Source organism: Erpetoichthys calabaricus, chromosome 1, assembly GCF_900747795.2.
Source record: "Erpetoichthys calabaricus chromosome 1, fErpCal1.3, whole genome shotgun sequence".
In the NCBI taxonomy this organism is placed as follows: Eukaryota; Metazoa; Chordata; class Cladistia; order Polypteriformes; family Polypteridae; genus Erpetoichthys; species Erpetoichthys calabaricus.
Genome location: NC_041394.2, coordinates 17661524 through 17679775, shown reverse-complemented (window position 1 = coordinate 17679775; position 18252 = coordinate 17661524). Strand labels below are relative to the sequence as shown.

Here is an 18252-nt window from a genome sequence, read left to right as displayed (position 1 = left end):
GCTCTGTCACCCCCATCACCTGCATGTCCTCTCTCACCACATCAATAAACCTCCTCTTAGGCCTTCCTCTTCTCCTCTTACCTGGCAGCTCTATCCTTAGCACCCTTCTCCCAATATACAATACAATACAATTTATTTTTGTATAGCCCAAAATCACACAAGTAGTGCCGCAATTGGCTTTAACAGGCCCTGCCTCTTGATAGCCCCCCAGCCTTGACTCTCTCTCTCTCTCTCCCAATATACCCCTCATCTCTCCTCTGCACATGTCCAAACCAGCACAATCTCGCCTCTCTGACTTTGTCTCCCAACCGTCCAACCTGAGCTGACCCTCTAATGTCCTCATTTCTAATCCTGTCCATCCTCATTATGCCCAATGCAAATCTTAGCATCTTTACTTCTGCCACCTCCAGTTCTGTCTCCTGCTTTCTGGTCAGTGCCACCGTCTCCAACCCATATAACATAGTTGGTCTCACTACCCATCCTGCAGACCTTCCCTTTCACTCTTGCTGATGCCAAATATTTAAACTCCTCCACCTTCGCCAACTCTACTCTCTGCGTCCTCACCATTCCACTGACCTCCCTCTCATTTACACACATGTATTCTGTCGTGGTGGTCCTACTGACCTTCATTCCTCTCCTCTCTAGAGCATATCTCCACCTCTCCAGGGTCTCCTAAACCTGCTCCCTACTATTGCTACAGATCACAAGGTCATAATCTATATATATATATCTATATCTATCTATACCTATACATATCTATCTATCAAATATATATATATATATATATATATATATATATATATATATATATATACACACACACAGTGGGTACGGAAAGTATTCAGACCCCCTTCAATTTTTCACTCTTTGTCATATTGCAGCCATTTGCTAAAATCATTTAAATTATTTTTTTCCCTCATTAATGTACACACAGCACCCCATATTGACAGACAAAAAAAAGAATTGTTGAAATTGTTGCAGATTTATTAAAAAAGAAAAACTGAAATATCACATGGTCCTAAGTATTCAGACCCTTTGCTCAGTATTTAGTAGAAGCACCCTTTTGAGCTAATACAGCCATGAGTCTTCTTGGGAAAGATGCAACAAGTTTTTCACACCTGGATTTGGGGATCCTCTGCCATTCCTCCTTGCAGATCCTCTCCAGTTCTGTCAGGTTGGATGGTAAACGTTGGTGGACAGCCATTTTTAGGTCTCTCCAGAGATGCTCAATTGGGTTTAAGTCAGCGCTCTGGCTGGGCCATTCAAGAACAGTCACAGAGTTGTTGTGAAGCCACTCCTTCGTTATTTTAGCTGTGTGCTTAGGGTCATTGTCTTGTTGGAAGGTAAACCTTCGGCCCAGTCTGAGGTCCTTAGCACTCTGGAGAAGGTTTTTGTCCAGGATATCCCTGTACTTGGCCGCATTCATCTGTCCCTCGATTGCAACCAGTCGTCCTGTCCCTGCTGCTGAAAAACACCCCCACCGCCATGCTTCACTGTGGAGACTGTATTGGACAAGTGATGAGCAGTGCCTGGTTGTCTCCACACATACCGCTTAGAATTAAGGCCAAAAAGTTCTATCTTGGTTTCCTCAGACCAGAGAATCTTATTTCTCACCATCTCAGAGTCCTTCAGGTGTCTTTTAGCAAACTCCATGCGGGCTGTCATGTGTCTTGCACTGAGGAGAGGCTTCCGACAGGCCACTCTGCCATAAAGCCCTGACTGGTGGAGGGCTGCAGTGATGGTTGACTTTCTACAACTTTCTCCCATCTCCTGACTGCATCTCTGGAGCTCAGCCAAAGTGATCTTTGGGTTCTTCTTTACCTCTCTCACCAAGGCTCTTCTCCCCCGGTAGCTCAGCTTGGCCGGACGGCCAGCTCTAGGAAGGGTTCTGGTCGTCCCAATCGTCTTCCATTTGAGGATTATGGAGGCCACTGTGCTCTTGGGAACCTTAAGTGCAGCAGAAATTTTTTTGTAAGCTTGGCCAGATCTGTGCCTTGCCACAATTCTGTCTCTGAGCTCTTCAGGCAGTTCCTTTGACCTCATGATTCTCATTTGCTCTGACATGTATTGTGAGCTGTAAGGTCTTATATAGACAGGTGTGTGTCTTTCCTAATCAAGTCCAGTCAGTATAATCAAACACAGCTGGACTCAAATGAAGGTGATCTCAAGGATGATCAGAAGAAATGGAAAGCACCAGAGTTAAATATGTGAGTGTCACAGCAAATGGTCTGAATACTTGGGACCATGTGATATTTCAGTTTTTCTTTTTTAATAAATCTGCAACAATTTCAAAAATTCTTTTTTTTGTCTGTCAATATGGGGTGCTGTGTGTACATTAATGAGGAAAAAAATTAATTTAAATGATTTTAGCAAATGGCGGCACGGTGGCGCAGTGGGTAGCGCTGCTGCCTCGCAGTTGGAAGACCTGGGGACCTGGGTTCGCTTCCCGGGTCCTCCCTGCATGGAGTTTGCATGGGTTTCCTCCCACTGTCCAAAGACATGCAGGTTAGGTGGATTGGCGATTCTAAATTGTCCCTAGTGTGTGCTTGGTGTGTGGGTGTGTTTGTGTGTGTCCTGCGGTGGGTTGGTACCCTGCCCAGGATTGTTTCCTGCCTTGTGCCCTGTGTTGGCTGGGATTGGCTCCAGCAGACACCCGTGACCCTGTGTTCGAATTCAGCGGGTTGGAAAATGGATGGATGGATGGATATTAGCAAATGGCTGCAATATAACAAAGAGTGAAAAATTGAAATATATAATTATATATATATATATATATATATATATATATATATATATATATATATATATATTATATATATATAAAAAAGTCAATGTATGTGTGTGTATGTATGTATGTATGTTCCAGCATCACTTCTGAATTTTCATGAAATTTGGTACAATGTTTCTCATTGGTTGACTAAAAACACGGTAGGGTGAAATCAGCCCTAACCAACCCCTTTCTGGGTAGGATGGGGGGTGATCTTGTGCTCTTGTATGCTTGTTATCATCCAGTTGACACTCTGAACGACCACCGGAGGGCGAACTGGAGGTTACTGCCAGCATTCTTCATGTTTGAGCTCCACTGCGCCCCTGTTGCTTTACAAATTAAATAGAGTTGCCCGGTTCCGAGCGTCAACTGGATGATAACAGACATACAAGACAGCATGACAAACACATTACCGAGTCTTCATTGTTTGTTAATTTAGTTTTAATTTTTAAAGTTTTAATTATATTTTTCTAAAACAATTAAAAAAAAAAACACTTTATTTTCCTCCTGGGAAACACTGGATATTTCAGCTATGTTAGCTAGTTATGATATGATGGCCACAATCCCAGTCACTGGCAATCGAATAAGCCATTAAATATTTTGAATTAATGAACAGACTTCATTCCTTCCATTCTTATTGAGATAGCTTAACTGTTGTAAACCTGTAGAAAATGATACACATGGTAAATTCACTTCTAGTACAATAAAAATAATTTTACTCTTTTCAATTTAGTTTATTTGCATTTATCTACATTCTTTTATATTTTTCCACTTTTTCTCATTAAATCTGGGTTCTTGGATAAATATGAATAGAAATCTTTACATAGCCTGCGGTGGGTTGGCACCCTGCCCGGGATTGGTTCCTGCCTTGTGCCCTGTGTTGGCTGGGATTGGCTCCAGCAGACCCCCGTGACCCTGTGTTCGGATTCAGCGGGTTAGAAAATGGATGGATGGATGGATGGATCTTTACATAGCATGCTACTGAAATTGAATCTTGGGAGCATCAGCCCCTTAAGTGAATCTGCTCTGCCCTTTCGAAAACAAGTCATCTGTGAACTCGCACTTTCAAGTCGGCATAATGGGTATTCCTGAATTTATGTAAATGAAAGAATTATGAAAATATTATTAAATTACTTGTGGCTTATTACTTGATCAAGTGATAACTAAAAAGATATTGCATTTATATGACAGAATAAATGTGTGATTGTGTTTAATTAACTGAAACTTTAACAGCTGATTCATTCATTTACAATTAAAGATCCATTTTGGAACAACGGGTGGTAATAAGAATTATGACAGCTGGGATGCCCCTTCTGTATATGTTCTGGGGGAGCAGCTATGGACATCTCACTACCTCCCCCGGGACGCTTGGGGGCAGCCTCCCTGGCTGACGATGGTGCCTCAGTTTCCCGCAGGGTTTCCTAGGAGATGGAGTTCTCCACAACCCAGTGGGGATCTGGGGTGGCCGCCAGGGGGTGCTGCATGGAGCCAGAAACCCACCTGTACATCTCTGCAGCCCCACCCGGAAGTGCAATTAGCCTCAGGTGATCAAGCGGGTGGGCTATAAAAAGGGCCAGCATCCACCACTCAGGAGCCAGAATCGGGAGGAAGAGGTTGCCTGGTGGTGCCAAGGTGGAGAGAAAAGAGTAGTTTTGTGTTGTATTAGTGCTTGTGGGATTGTGTTTTGGCTGGAGGGATTACGGGGAAGACGTGCCCTCCAGCTGAAGAAAAATAAAAAGACGGTTTATTTTACACATGCCTCTGCATAAGTCTGTGCCGGGTCAGGCGCTATACAGCGCCATATTACACAATATTTTCCATTAAAATATTTCAAAGCAGTACTTACTCGAACTTAAATACGACGGACTGTACCTGGATGTATGAAATTTCTCGTTCAACCGAGCTGCTGAAAGAAGAATCGAAAATGAGATCCCACAAAGACAACGTAAAATTGTAATTTCAATTTTGAATAAATTCACCTAGTTACGGTGAATTAGGATTACAAATAATTAAGGAAAGGGACAGCGTTTATAATGAACTGTCTACTCGGCAAGAAGATAAAGCTGAACTCAAAAGATGAAGTGAAAAAGCCAAGTTGGAAAGACGTTGACTATTCTAGTCAATATCTGTGTTGTTTACTACCTGAACAGAAGTGAAGATTCTGGGGAAAAAGGTGCGCGCACTACTTACACAAAATTGGTGTACGGCTTTACCAATGATAAAGAGATTTTCTAATTTTAGGAGCCAAAATTCTGGGCATTTTTAAAATTTTATAAATTCCTCCCAGACAGAAAAATGAGGACAGTTGGCAGCCCTATACTCAAGTCCTAAAAATGAATGCCATCTGGGGTGTACCGTGCAAAGAATCAGCGGGTGCAAGTTAAGGACCTGTGGACCCGTATTACCAGGAGGGTAAGTCAAAAAGTAAAGGCAGTGTGAAAATTCCACGGTAACTGCAATGGACAGACGCTGACGCAACACAACATGTTTGCGATGGCCTGTGTGTAGTTCAAACATGCGCAACTCATCGCTCCGATGTAAGTCTAGTTGAAGCCAAAGTCAAACAAACATGGACGCTCCACCATGTGAATGCACCATTGCCGAGCAATGCGCCAAAGTGAGATTTCTTTGGACAGAGGGAGTGAAATCTGAGGAAATTCACTGAAGAATGTTGGCTCGTGCAGATCAGAAAGCTGTTTGGGAACCCATTTTACGCAAACATCACGTTACTCCAAGTCATCACGCACTGTGGAATGAGCAGCTCCATAACTGATATCCAAATGTACAGCAACAGGGGACAACATTATCCTTTGGTCTTCTCTGATGATGACATTTGTCATGTCAATGTGGCCTTGTGTGTGCGATGATGTTGGTCAAACAGATCAACTGTCATCGGTTACACTTGTTCTTCTTGCTTTAAACCATTCTACCCATTTATAAACTTTTTGTTGAGTCTGCCTGTCTTCACTTCCATACTGAACGGACATCCTTCAGTACATTTCAGCAGGTTTCACTCCCTCGGCCTAAAGAAATCTCACTACAGTGCCATTGTTCAACATCCTGCAGTGAGGTATCCTTGTTCATTTGACTTTGGCTTCAACTAGACTAACGCCAAAGCGCCATGTGGTATGTGTTCGAACTACCCATAAGCCATTGGAATTTCCCTCTTCTGCTACACAGTTTAAAATTACAAATCAAACATTTCACACATCCTGGTTAAAGTGCACATTGCAGACTTTCATTAAAGGGGATCTGTTTACATTTTGGTCCCAGAATTGCCAAGTGATTTGTAATTTGAAACCGTGAAGCAGAAGGGGGAAAATCAAGAAAAAAATGCGCTTTTGTCCCAGACATCATGGTGGTCAGTGTACTCCTATGCCGTTGAAAGCAGTTTAAACTTCCACGCCTCGCTGCGCTGTAGGCGCATGCCTGAATGCTAGTTGCCGGTGTTTGTAGAACATGTGATAGACGGCCGGGGACCGTGACCTACTTGGGAGGCCTGGAGAAGCAGGGGACTGGGAGAGGGGCAATTCCTACCCCGGGACACGAGAAGGCAGCCCCCCTGGGTTGCATCGGGGCCATAGGCTTGGAGTTTTGAAGCTCAACCCTGCAGGGGCCCGTGGCCTCCGACACAGGGTGCCTGGACAACTCAGGAGCCTTAGCATGCACCACTTCCGCCACACCCGGAAGTACTGCCAGAAGAGGAGCTCGATTCCCATGCCAACACTTCTGCCACACCCGGAAGTGCTGTCAGAAGGTGATCAGAGAGCACCTGGAGCACTTCCGGGTGCAGTATAAAAGAGGCCACCTCACTTCATCCAAGGAGCCGGAGTCGGGAGGCAGAGGACACAGCTTGTGAGCGAGGACTGGAGGCAGCAGAAGAAACGAAAGAGAAAGAAAAGTACAAGGACTAAGTTGCTGAGACTGTGGCTTTGGGCACTGTGTTGTGTGAAACAAGAACCATAAAATTAACGTGTGTGCTTTTGGACATTGTGTGTCCTTTGTGTCTGTCTGTAGCCGGGCTGGTCTTTCACAAACACAAGAGAAGAACATGATCCTTTTGCTGTTTTCGTTCTATAGCAGGGGTGGCCAACTCTGATCCTGGAGGATCCTGCAGTGGCTGCAGGTTTTTGTTCCAACCCAGTTGCTTAATTAGAAGTCAATCCTCACCAATAACAGATTTTATTTAATTTCATAACTTGTGTTTTAACCCTAACATGTCAGTTCATTTGTAAATCACAGATTTTACTTTTTCCTTTCTGATGATACATGTACCATCCAAGTGATAGGAGGCCTAAAACGGAGGAGTCATTTTCAGTTCTTCACTTTCCTTGCGAGTACTTAACTAAAACCAAATAATGAATGATGAATACACACGGGTGGAAATGGAGACAAGCCAGACGTAGAACTGCCGGTTCCTTTGTCATTTTGTATCTTATTGCTGATGAGGAGCAGTTAAAACAATGAATACAGCTGCTTAAGACCAAAATAAGCAATTACAGTGGGGGAAATAATTATCTGATCCCCTGCCGAACTTGTAAGTTTCCTCGCTTACAAAGAAATGAAATGTCTCTAATTGTTATGGTAGTTTCATTTTAATGGAGAGAAGACAGAATATCAACCGAAAATCCAGAAAAAAACACATCACATAAAAATTATAAATGGATTTGCAGGTCATTGAGTGAAATAAGAATTTTCAATTCAATTTAAGATCCCCAACATCCCAGCCAGAATTCTGGCTCTCACAGATTGATTGTAATCGGCACACAGCCAATCAATCACAGATACTCCTGATCTCAACTTCTTATGTGTATAAAGCACATCTGTCCACAGAATCAATTTCTTGCATTCCAGCCTCTCCACCACCATGGGCAACACCAAAGAGCTGTGCAAGGCTGGAGTGGGCTACAAGACCATCAGCAAGAAGCTAGGTGAGAAGGTGACAACTGTTGGTTCGATTATTCGGAAACGGAGGAAACATAAAATGACCATCAAATCGCCCTCGGTCTGGAGTTTCATACGAGATCTTGTCTCATGAGGTGAGGATGATAATGAGAAAGCTGAGGGATCGGCCCAAAACTATACGGGAGGAGCTTGTTAATGATCTGAAGGCAGTTGGGACCACCATAGTCACCAAGAACACCATTGGTAACGCACTACACTGTAACGGATTGAAATCTTGCAGTGCTCGCAAGGTCCCCCTGTTTAAGGAGGTACACGTACAGACGCGGCCCATCTTAAGTTTGCCAGTGAACATCTAAATGATTCAGAGAAGGCTTGGGAGGAAGTGCTGTGGTCAGTTGAAACCAGTTGGCATCAACTCGATCCATCGTGTTTGGAGGGAAGAGAAATACGGAGTATGACCTAGAGAACACCATCCTCACAGTCAAGCATGGAGGTGGACACATTATGCTTTGGGGATGTTTTCCTGCTCAACCCATGAGGCAAGACCTTGCATGGAGCTCCAGACCGACGGCGATTGACGGTTATTTTAACGTTCTTCCGTTTCCGAATAATCACACCAACAGTTGTCACCTTCTCACCAAGCTTCTTGGTGAGGGTCTTGTAAACCACTCCAGTCTTGTCCCTGACATCCTTTGACAGCTCTTTGGTGTTGTTCACAGTGGTGGAGAGGCTGGAATTGTAAGAAATTGATGCTGTGGACAGGAGTGCTTTATACACGTAACGAGTGGAGATCAGGAGTATCTGTGATTGATTGATTGATTGTAATCACCAATCTGTGGGAGCCAGAATTCTGGATGGCTTGTAGGGCATCAAATATTAATTTCTCTCAATGACATACAAATCAATTTATAACTTTTATATGATGTATTTTTTCTGTATTTTTGGTTGATATTCTGTCTCTCTCCATTAAAATGAAACGACCATAAAAATTAGAAAATTAAAAATTTCTTTGTGAGTGAGCAAACATACAAATTCAGCAGGGGATCAAATAATTATACAAGCGAGACAACTATAATAAACCGGAAAAATGTCACTTGAGCAGTAAGCGCTTCATCAGCAATGAATGATTTCTCAAGGAGCAATTGAGTTGGAACAAAAACCTGAAGCCACCGCGGCCCTCCAGGACCCACGTTACTCAGCCCTGATTTAAAGCGTCTTGAGTCGTAAATAGCAAATCAATTAAATAAAGTTAATTAGCAGAAAAAACTAGCCACTAATTAAGGAACTGGTTAGAAGGATCAACTGTAGCCACTGTGTCTCTTTTGCCATTTTTTTGTTCTATAGCCAAGAAATCATGGCGATCAAAAATGAGCGAACCTTACTGGATTAATAAAACATGGACAGCAAATGACCTGCCATGAGCTATGATGGTGGAAAAGGTCAGGTGGTGGGAGACAATGCTTGTGATAGGCCGGAGAATATAATGAGGCACAGGGAGGAGTTTACCGGACTCCATAGTTACCAAACTGACCAATCAGACTTATAAGGGTCCCCACTGACACAACACATAGTCACATTTTTGAGAAAGTGCATGACAGGCTACAGTTTAAGCTATGTGGGCTCTGGCGAGGCTTGACGCAGCCTTAACTACCACCAAGCCAGAACGCCACCTTGGGGTCCCGGCTGATGTCCTGAACCACAGAGCAACTGCCCTGCAGATTTGCTCCATAATAACATCTGCAACATCTGGCCAGATCTGACAGACTATGTGGCGTAACTCCTGGTTCAGGCGTTGGTCTTGTCATGTCCGGAACTACTACAACTCTCTATTGGCAGGAGTACCTGCATGCGCTGCCAAGCCACTGCTGAGGATTCAAACTGCAGAGGCACGTCTTGTGTTCTTGTGCGTCACTCCTCTTTTCCAGGTCTCCACGTTGCAGCACACATTAGGTTCAAATCCTTGATGCTCACCTACTGAGTAGTCAACGGGTCAGCACTTGTACATCTGAATGGAGACCCTCACGAGGTCCTCTGCTGCTGCTTGCCCACACAGGTCTGCTAATAAACAGCGCCTGGTGATATCACCTCAGCATGGCATCAGATCTCAAATCCAGATTCTTTTCACACACACACAGTGGATATAAAAAAGTCAACACACCCCTGTTAAAATGGCACATTTGTTCAAAAGGGTTAACTGCTATGGGGTGTTCAGCCTCAATTTTGCCCCTTTTTTTTCTTTTTATCATAGCGAGGTGGTATGTAAAACACAAGATGTCAGACAGACGAGCTTCTCTTCTGTTTGCAAGTTCCAGGTTCCTAAGCACAACCCATGGAAATTGTTGCCTTTTTCCACATATCTGAATAAGCAAACATTAAATCTTTATAGTGCCTACTGAAAAATGTCATCTACTTAAAACAAATGACACATCAAATCGACACGGTGCATTCGTCCTCATAATCCAGGAGAGGAGAGAGACAACGGAGTGGTGGCTCTGAGGCTAGTGATCTGTCCGGTTGCCAGTTTGAATCCCATAAACGCCAGAAGTGACTCCACTCTGTTGGGCAAGGCCCTTACCCTGCAACTGCTCCGTCCTGGGTAGGACCTTAAGCAGCATCCAGCCCTGTAAGCAGGTCCTCCAACTTGCAGGGGTTGGTGGCAGGATTGGCACTCCAGCCACCATAATAAAACCTCTCTGTGTTCCAGTGTGGTGCTGAGGGGTCACCGCTGCACTCGGATCTCACGCCGTGTGATGGGTCCGGTAGAGCGCTGTAATAAGTGCATGCCCCCCAACCTCATAATCTAGATCAGGTGTCCTCCAATTCCAGTCCTGGAGGGCCCCAGTGGTTGCTTGTTTTCATTCTAACCCTTTTCTTAATCAGTGCACTGTTTTTGCTGCTAATTAACTTCTTTTGAATTAATTTTAATTGACTTATTTTTTAAGATTTATTCCCCTGAATTGCTTCATCATTCCTATGAATTGCTTCATTTCTTTCCTTAAATGGCACCCAAACAGAAATTAAATATGAAGTGAGTGAGCCGACAGAAGAACAACTAAGTCAGGGCCTGAAACTCCAACCAGTTGCTTAATTAGGCTCTGATTCTTGTTGTTAATTAAATCCGTGTTTTAATTCCATGGCTTGTTGCTGCTCTCATTATTCAATAGCAGACATTTCTGTAATTGTTGATTTTCTCTTTTCTAACAGCACTGGTCAAATGTTTTGGGGACCTGAGCAGATCAGCATACCTGGGACCTTCAACTTTCTTTAAATTCAGATATTGGATGATTAAAACAGTTTTCTGGTCATGTTCTGGTTCATTTTGTATCTCATTACTGTTTGGCTGCTAATTAAGGAAAAATAAGTAATTAAGTGATCCGAGTCTTCCACAGCAAGTCAAATAAAATTAATTCAAAAGAAGTTAATTACGAGAAAAACAGGTCACTAATTAAGAAAAGGGTTAGAATGAAAATCTGCAGCCACTGGAGCCCTCCAGGACCGGAGTTGGGGACCCCCGATCTAGATTAACTCTTTGAGGGCTGATATCCATCCATCCATTTTCCAACCCGCTGAATCCGAACACAGGGTCACGGGGGTCTGCTGGAGCCAATCCCAGCCAACACAGGGCACAAGGCAGGAACCAATCTCGGGCAGGGTGCCAACCCACCGCAGGACACACACAAACACACCCACACACCAAGCACACACTAGGGCCAATTTAGAATCGCCAATCCACCTAACCTGCACGTCTTTGGACTGTGGGAGGAAACCGGAGCGCCAGGAGGAAACCCACACAGACACGGGGAGAACATGCAAACTCCATGCAGGGAGGGCCCGGGAAGCGAACCCAGGTCCCCAGGTCTCTCAACTGCGAGGCAGCAGCGCTACCCACTGCGCCACCGTGCCAGAGGGCTGATATTTTTTCCAAAAAACATAGTTTTCTGAAAAGCAGTGGTTTCACACAGAAATCAAAATAAAATGTCTGATGTTGCATGCTGTGGCTTCCAGTTTGCCAAGAATGTGCGGCAGGCTTACTGCCAGGCTGTCTTGTGTGGCTGGGGCAGCAGCAGCGGTCACTGCACATTGCAATCTGGTTTCTACCTCTTATCATTGTTAAGTGGCAGTCCACCCAGGCGAACAGTGGATAGGTGTGTCAGCTACTTGAACCTGTTCAGCAACACGAATAGCTGGGGACCAGTCAGCTGAAGCCAGAACCTCACATTCGTCTTCGATCGCTTGTATCCAAATCGGAGTCCGACAAGTCATAGTCCAGTTCAGAGAGAATAGACAAAACGTTGTCCCAGGAGTATTCTGCTTTAAGCACCCGCTTTGATCTCTCACCAGGTGTCAGGGCCATTTTTGTCATTGTGTATGCTCATTGCTACTCATGGGAGTGTAGGAAATCTCAGTCAAAACCAACTAAAACATAATGGTTGGTTTTGTCACAGTTTACATTTGATTACTATCGTCAACTTCTCCTTTTGACAAAAATCGACATCAGCCCTGAAAGAGTTAACAAAAAAATGCAGATTTGTCACACGGAAACAGTAAGTCCACCCCTACATTTACCAGCAATTCAACTTCCATCAGATTCGAATTGGGTGTTCTAGATGAGGTGCCAATGATTAGGGCCTCCTTCGGGGGTATGCACATGGACCCGGTCTTATTTAAACTGCAGATGTTGAGTGAGTGTCTGATGCTCTCCTATAGCTAATGACACATGTGGTGTCATCATCATGCCAAGATCAATGATCAAGAAATAATGTTGCGGATGTCTAGGAGTCTAGCAAAGGAATTTAGAAATGATTGGCAAGTGATCTGAAATCACTCACTCCGCTGTAAGGAAAACCATCATCAAGAGGTGCAGATTTCAAAATGATGGCTACTGACAGATTTGGTCCAAGAGTTGACCATTTAATACTAAAAGAAGCCTCCAAGAAAACCCAAAATATCATTGCAGGATCTGCAAGTCACTCTTCAAGACGTTGGTGTCAAAGAGCAGGCATCTACAACCAGAAAGACTACACAAATATGATCTGCATGTGTGTTGTGCCAGGGAAAAAAAAGCCTCAGCTGTCCAAAATAACCATCAGAGCAAGACTGCAGTTTGCCATTGAACATCTAGGCCGGGGGTCCCCAACTCTGGTCCTGGAATGCCTCAGTGGCTGCAGGTTTTCATTCTAACCCTGTTCTTAATTAGTGACCTGTTTTTGCTGCTAATTAACTTCTTTATATCATCAGAATAACAGAATGTTAGAAAGAGAAGAGTATGGAGATGAGAAGGAATGGCTCATGATCTGTTTTATGGCATGATCATACATGGTTTGCAAATAGAAGTCAAGTCACTGGTGTTTATTGATGACTAGCAAAATACCTGCGCTGCGTAGTGGAGAAGTAGTGTGTTAAAGAAGTTATGAAAAAGAAAAGGAAACATGTATCATGATTGACAATAATGTATATAGGCAGGGAGCCAACCACGTGGTAGGTGTGCGGACAGCGGCCGTGTGGAAGAAAGGAATGGGGACCGGGGGCGGCCCTTGTGCGTTTCTGCCATGAAATAAATAGTCTGTTAACGGAAATAAGGAATGAAACCGCCAAAAGGAGAGGTGAGTTCCGAAAGTTCCTTACGGCATAATGGTGGGAACTACCAAACAGAAGATGTTGTTTTCTAAAGTTCGTTACGGGTCACGGCGCAAAATGAAACATACTTAACATTTGTAAGTACAGTGGAAAAGATAAGCATTTGAGCTTCCTACATACAGTCATATGAAAAGGTTTGGGAACCCCTCTCAGCCTGCATAATAATGGAGATTGGTGCAGACCTATAAATATCTGGGAGTGCAGCTGGATGATAAATTAGACTGGACTGCCAATACTGATGCGCTGTGCAAGAGAGGACACAGCCGGTTATACTACTTTAGAAGGCTGGCGTCCTTCAACATCTGCAATAAGATGCTGCAGATGTTCTATCAGACAGTTGTGGCGAGCGCCCTCTTCTACGCGGTGGTGTGCTGGGGAGGCAACATTAAGAAGAAGAACGCCTCACGTCTGGACAAACTGGTGAGGAAGGCAGGCTCTATTGTTGGCATGGAGCTGGACAGTTTAACATCTGTGGCAGAGCGAAGGGCACTCAGCAGACTCCTATCAATTATGGAGAATCCACTGCACCCACTAAACAGTGTCATCTCCAGACAGAGAAGCAGCTTCAGCGACAGACTGCTGTCACTGTCCTGCTCCACTGACAGATTGAGGAGATCGTTCCTCCCCCAAACTATGCGACTCTTTAATTCCACCCGGGGGGGTAAACATTAACATTTAACAAAGTTATTGTCTGTTTTTCACCTGCATTATTATCAGTCTTTAATTTAATATTATTTATTGTATCAGTATGCTGCTGCTGAAGAATGTGAATTTCCCATTGGGATTAATAAAGTATCTATCTATCTATCTATCTATCTATCTATCTATCTATCTATCTATCTATCTATCTGTCTGTCTGTCTGTCTGTCTGTCTGTCTGTCTGTCTGTCTGTCTGTCTGTCTGTCTGTCTGTCTGTCTGTCTGTCTAATGGACTCTCCTGTCAACAATAAAGATATCAGTGGTATGTCTTTCATTCCTAGGAACATCTGAGTACTGCGGTGTTTTCCGAACAAAGATTTTTAGTGACGCAGTATTTAGTTGTATGAAATTAAATCAAATGTGAAAAACTGGCTGTGCACAAATGTGGGTCCCCTTGTCATTGTGTTGATTTGAATGCTTGTCACTGCTCAATGCTGATTACTTACAACACCAAATTGGTTGGATGAGCTCGTTAAGCCTTGAACTTCATAGACAGGTGTGTCCAGTCATGAGATATAAAGGTATTTAAGGGGGTCAATTACAAGTTGTGCTTCCTTCCCTTTGACTCTCCTCTGAAGAGTGACAGCATGGGATCCTCAAAGCAACTCTCCAAAGATCTGAAAACAAAGATTGTTGAGTCTCCTGGTTTTGGGGAAGGCTACAAAAAGCTATATCAGAGGTTTAAACTGTCAGTTTCAACTTTAAGGAATGGAATCAGGAAATGGAAGGCCACAGGCACAGTTGCTGTTAAACCCAGCAGGTCTGGCAGGTCAAGAAAAGTACAGGAGCGGCATATGAGCAGGATTGTGAGAATGGTTACAGACAACCCACAGATCACCTCCAAAGACCTGCAAGAACATCCTGCTGCAGATGGTGTATCTGTACATCGTTCTACAATTCAGTGCAATTTCCACAAAGAACATCAGTATGGCAGGGTGATGAGAAAGAAGCCCTTTCTGCACTTGCTTGTTGTATGCCAATGCTCATTTAGACAAGCCAGATTCATTTTGGAACAAAGTGATTTGGAATGGTGAGACAAAAATTGAGTTATTTGGTCAGAACAAAAAGCGCTTTGCAAGGCAGAAGAAGAACACCCCATTCCAAGAAAAACACCTGCTACCTACTGTCAGATTTGGTGGAGGTTCCATCATACTGTGGGGCTGTGTGGCTAGTTCAGGGACTGGGCCCTTGTTAAAGTCGAGGGTCAGATGAATTCAACCCAATATCAACAAATTCTTCAGGATAATGTTCAAGCATCAGTCACAAAGTTGAAGTTATGCAGAGGTTGGATATTCCAACAAGACAATGACCCAAAACACAGTTGGAAATCTACAAATGCATTCATGCAGAGGGAGAAGTAGAATGTTCTGGAATGGCCGTCACAGTCCCCTGACTTGAATATCATCGAAAGTCTATGGGATGATTTGAAGCAGGCTGTCCATCAAATTAAACTGAACTGGAGAGATTTTGTATGAAGAATTGTGAACAATACCTCCATACAGAATCTAGACACTCATCAGACTATAGGAGGACAGCATCTAGAGGCTGTTAGATTTACAAAAGGAGGCTCAACTAAGTATTGATGTCATATCTCTGTTGGGGTGCCCACATTTATGCACCTGTCTAATTTTGTTAGGATGCATATTGCATATTTTCTGTTATTCCATGTGATGGACAGCCGGGTCCCCTGCCCGGCAGGGATGCCCCTGCTGCATCTGTTCCGGGTTAGCAGCCATGGACACTTCAATACCTCCCCTGGGACGCTTGGTGGCAGCCTCCCTGGTGGACGATGATTCCCCAACCTGGCGCATGGCTCCATGGGAGATGGAATCCTCCACAGCCTGGTTGGGGGCTCGGATGGCCACTAGGGGGAGCTGCATGGAGTCTGCAGCCCGGCTGGTCGAATCTGCAGCCCCACCCAAAAATGCAATTAGGACCAGGTGGTCAAGCACCTGGAACGCTTCCTTCGGGGGGGTATAAAAAGGGCCAGCCACCACCACTCAAGGAGCCGGGGTCGGGAGGAGGAGGACTACGCTTAAGGAGGAGTGGTGGGAGAGTAGAGAAGGAATTGTTGGTGTGGAAAAAAGTGCTTGTGGGACTGTGTATTGCCTGTGGGTCACGGGGAAGATGCGTGCCCACGGGTGAAGAAGAGAATAAAAGTCCTTGTGTTTTATACGTGCCTCTGTGTCGTTCTGTGCCGGGTCAGGCGCCTATAAAGCGCCTTTTCTACATCCAATAAACGTCATGTCACTGCTGAAATACTACTGTTTCCACAAGGCATGTCATATATTAAAAGAAAGTTCAGCCAATGAGAACCAAAAATCCAAAGAATTAAGAGGGGTTCCAAAAACTTTTTTATATGACTGTATATAGGCAAGGAGCCAACCACGCGGTAGGTGCGCGGACAGCAGGGGGGGTACGGAAAAAGGAAGGGGGACCGGGGATGGCCTTTGAGCGTCTCTGTCGTGAAATAAATCATCTGTTAACGGAAATAAGGAGTGAAACCACCAAAAGGAGAGGTCAGTTCTGAAAGTTCCTTACGGCATAATGGTGAGAACTGCCAAAAAGAAGATGTTATTTTCAAAAGTTCGTTACGGGGCATGGCGCGAAATGAAACATACTTAATGTTTGTAAGTACAGTGGAAAAGATGAGCATTGGATATTTGGGCTTCCTACATATATTGGAAGTCGTAGTGAGGAGGGGTTTCTCCTGTCTATATATACAGTTTAGGGGGTACACCAGTTTCCCCCCAGTTCGGGTGTTCCAATAGGACATGAAACATACCTCACTTTTGCAAGTACACTGCAAGGAATGAGCACACGAAATTTCAGCTTCTCACCCATTTGGAAAGTCGGAGAATTAGTGAGGAGTCCATGAGGGTTTTGCCTTTTATATATATATATATATATATATATATAGATGTGACTGCTCACAGAAGTAGCAGGATGATTTCTGAAGTGTCCAGGGCGCTATACTGTCTGCTCCGATTCAATCAAATGCTGCAAAACTGATAGGACAATGCTTCACAGTACAGGTGGACAATAAGCCAAAACATACTGTGACAGCAAACCAAGTGCTTTTAAAGCAAAGAGCAGGATATTCTTTAATGGCCAAGTCAATCAACTGATCTCAACCCAACTGGACACGCATTTCACTTGCTGAAGACAAAACTGAAGGCAGAAAGTCCAACAAACAAGCGACACCTGAAGACAGCAGCAGGTGAGGCCTGGCAAAGCAAGAGTAGGGTGGACACCCAGGGTCCTGAGATGGCTATGGGGCGCAGACTTCAGGCAGTCATTGACTGGAAAGGACTTTCAGCAAAGTATTTAAAATGATTATTATATTTATGATTATGTTTGTTTGTCCAAATCCTTTTGAGCCCCTGAAAATGTGGCGTTCATGTATAAAAATGGCCGTCTTTTCCAAACAGCTCATACAATGTTTTTATTAAACCCCTTGAATTAAACCTGAAAGTCTACACTTCAATCGTATCTTGATTGCTTTGTTTCAAACCCCACTGTAGAGTCAAGATTATGAAAATCACGTCGCTGTCCAATCACTTATACAGTGGGGTAAAAAAGTATTTAGTCAGCCACCAATTGTGCAAGTTCTCCCACTTAAAAAGATGAGAGAGGCCTGTAATTTTCATCATAGGTATACCTCAACTATGAGAGACAACATGAGAAAAAAAAATCCAGAAAATCACATTGTCTGATTTTTGAAGAATTTATTTGCAAATTATGGTGGAAAATAAGATTTGGTCAATAACAAAAGTTCATCTCAATACTTTGTTATATACCCTTTGTTGGCAATGACAGAGGTCAAACGTTTTCTGTAAGTCTTCACAAGGTTGTCACACACCGTTGCTGGTATTTTGGCCCATTCCTCCATGCAGATCTCCTCTAGAGCAGTGATGTTTTGGGGCTGTTGCTGGGCAACACGGACTTTCAACTCCCTCCAAAGATCTTCAATGGGGTTGAGATCTGAAGACTGGCTAGGCCACTCCAGGACCTTGAAATGCTTCTTTTGAAGCCACTCCTTCGTTACCCGGGCGGTATGTTTGGGATCATTGTCATGCTGAAAGACCCAGCCAAGTTTCATCTTCAATGCCCTTGCTGATGGAAGGAGGTTTTCACTCAAAATCTGACGATACATGGCCCCATTCATTCTTTCCTTTACACGGATCAGTCGTCCTGGTCCCTTTGCAGAAAAACAGCCCCAAAGCCTGATGTTTCCACCCCCA

General features: G+C 44.0%; 2 protein-coding genes across 2 annotated transcripts in view; both read right to left on the bottom strand.

Moving 5' to 3' along the window:
• sympk (symplekin) overlaps positions 1-18252 on the bottom strand; it is a 581858-nt gene that overhangs the window by 215855 nt on the left and 347751 nt on the right. The window lies entirely within an intron of this gene.
• The window catches only part of zmp:0000000529 (WD repeat-containing protein 20), a 56317-nt gene that overhangs the window by 873 nt on the left and 37192 nt on the right, over positions 1-18252 (bottom strand). The window lies entirely within an intron of this gene.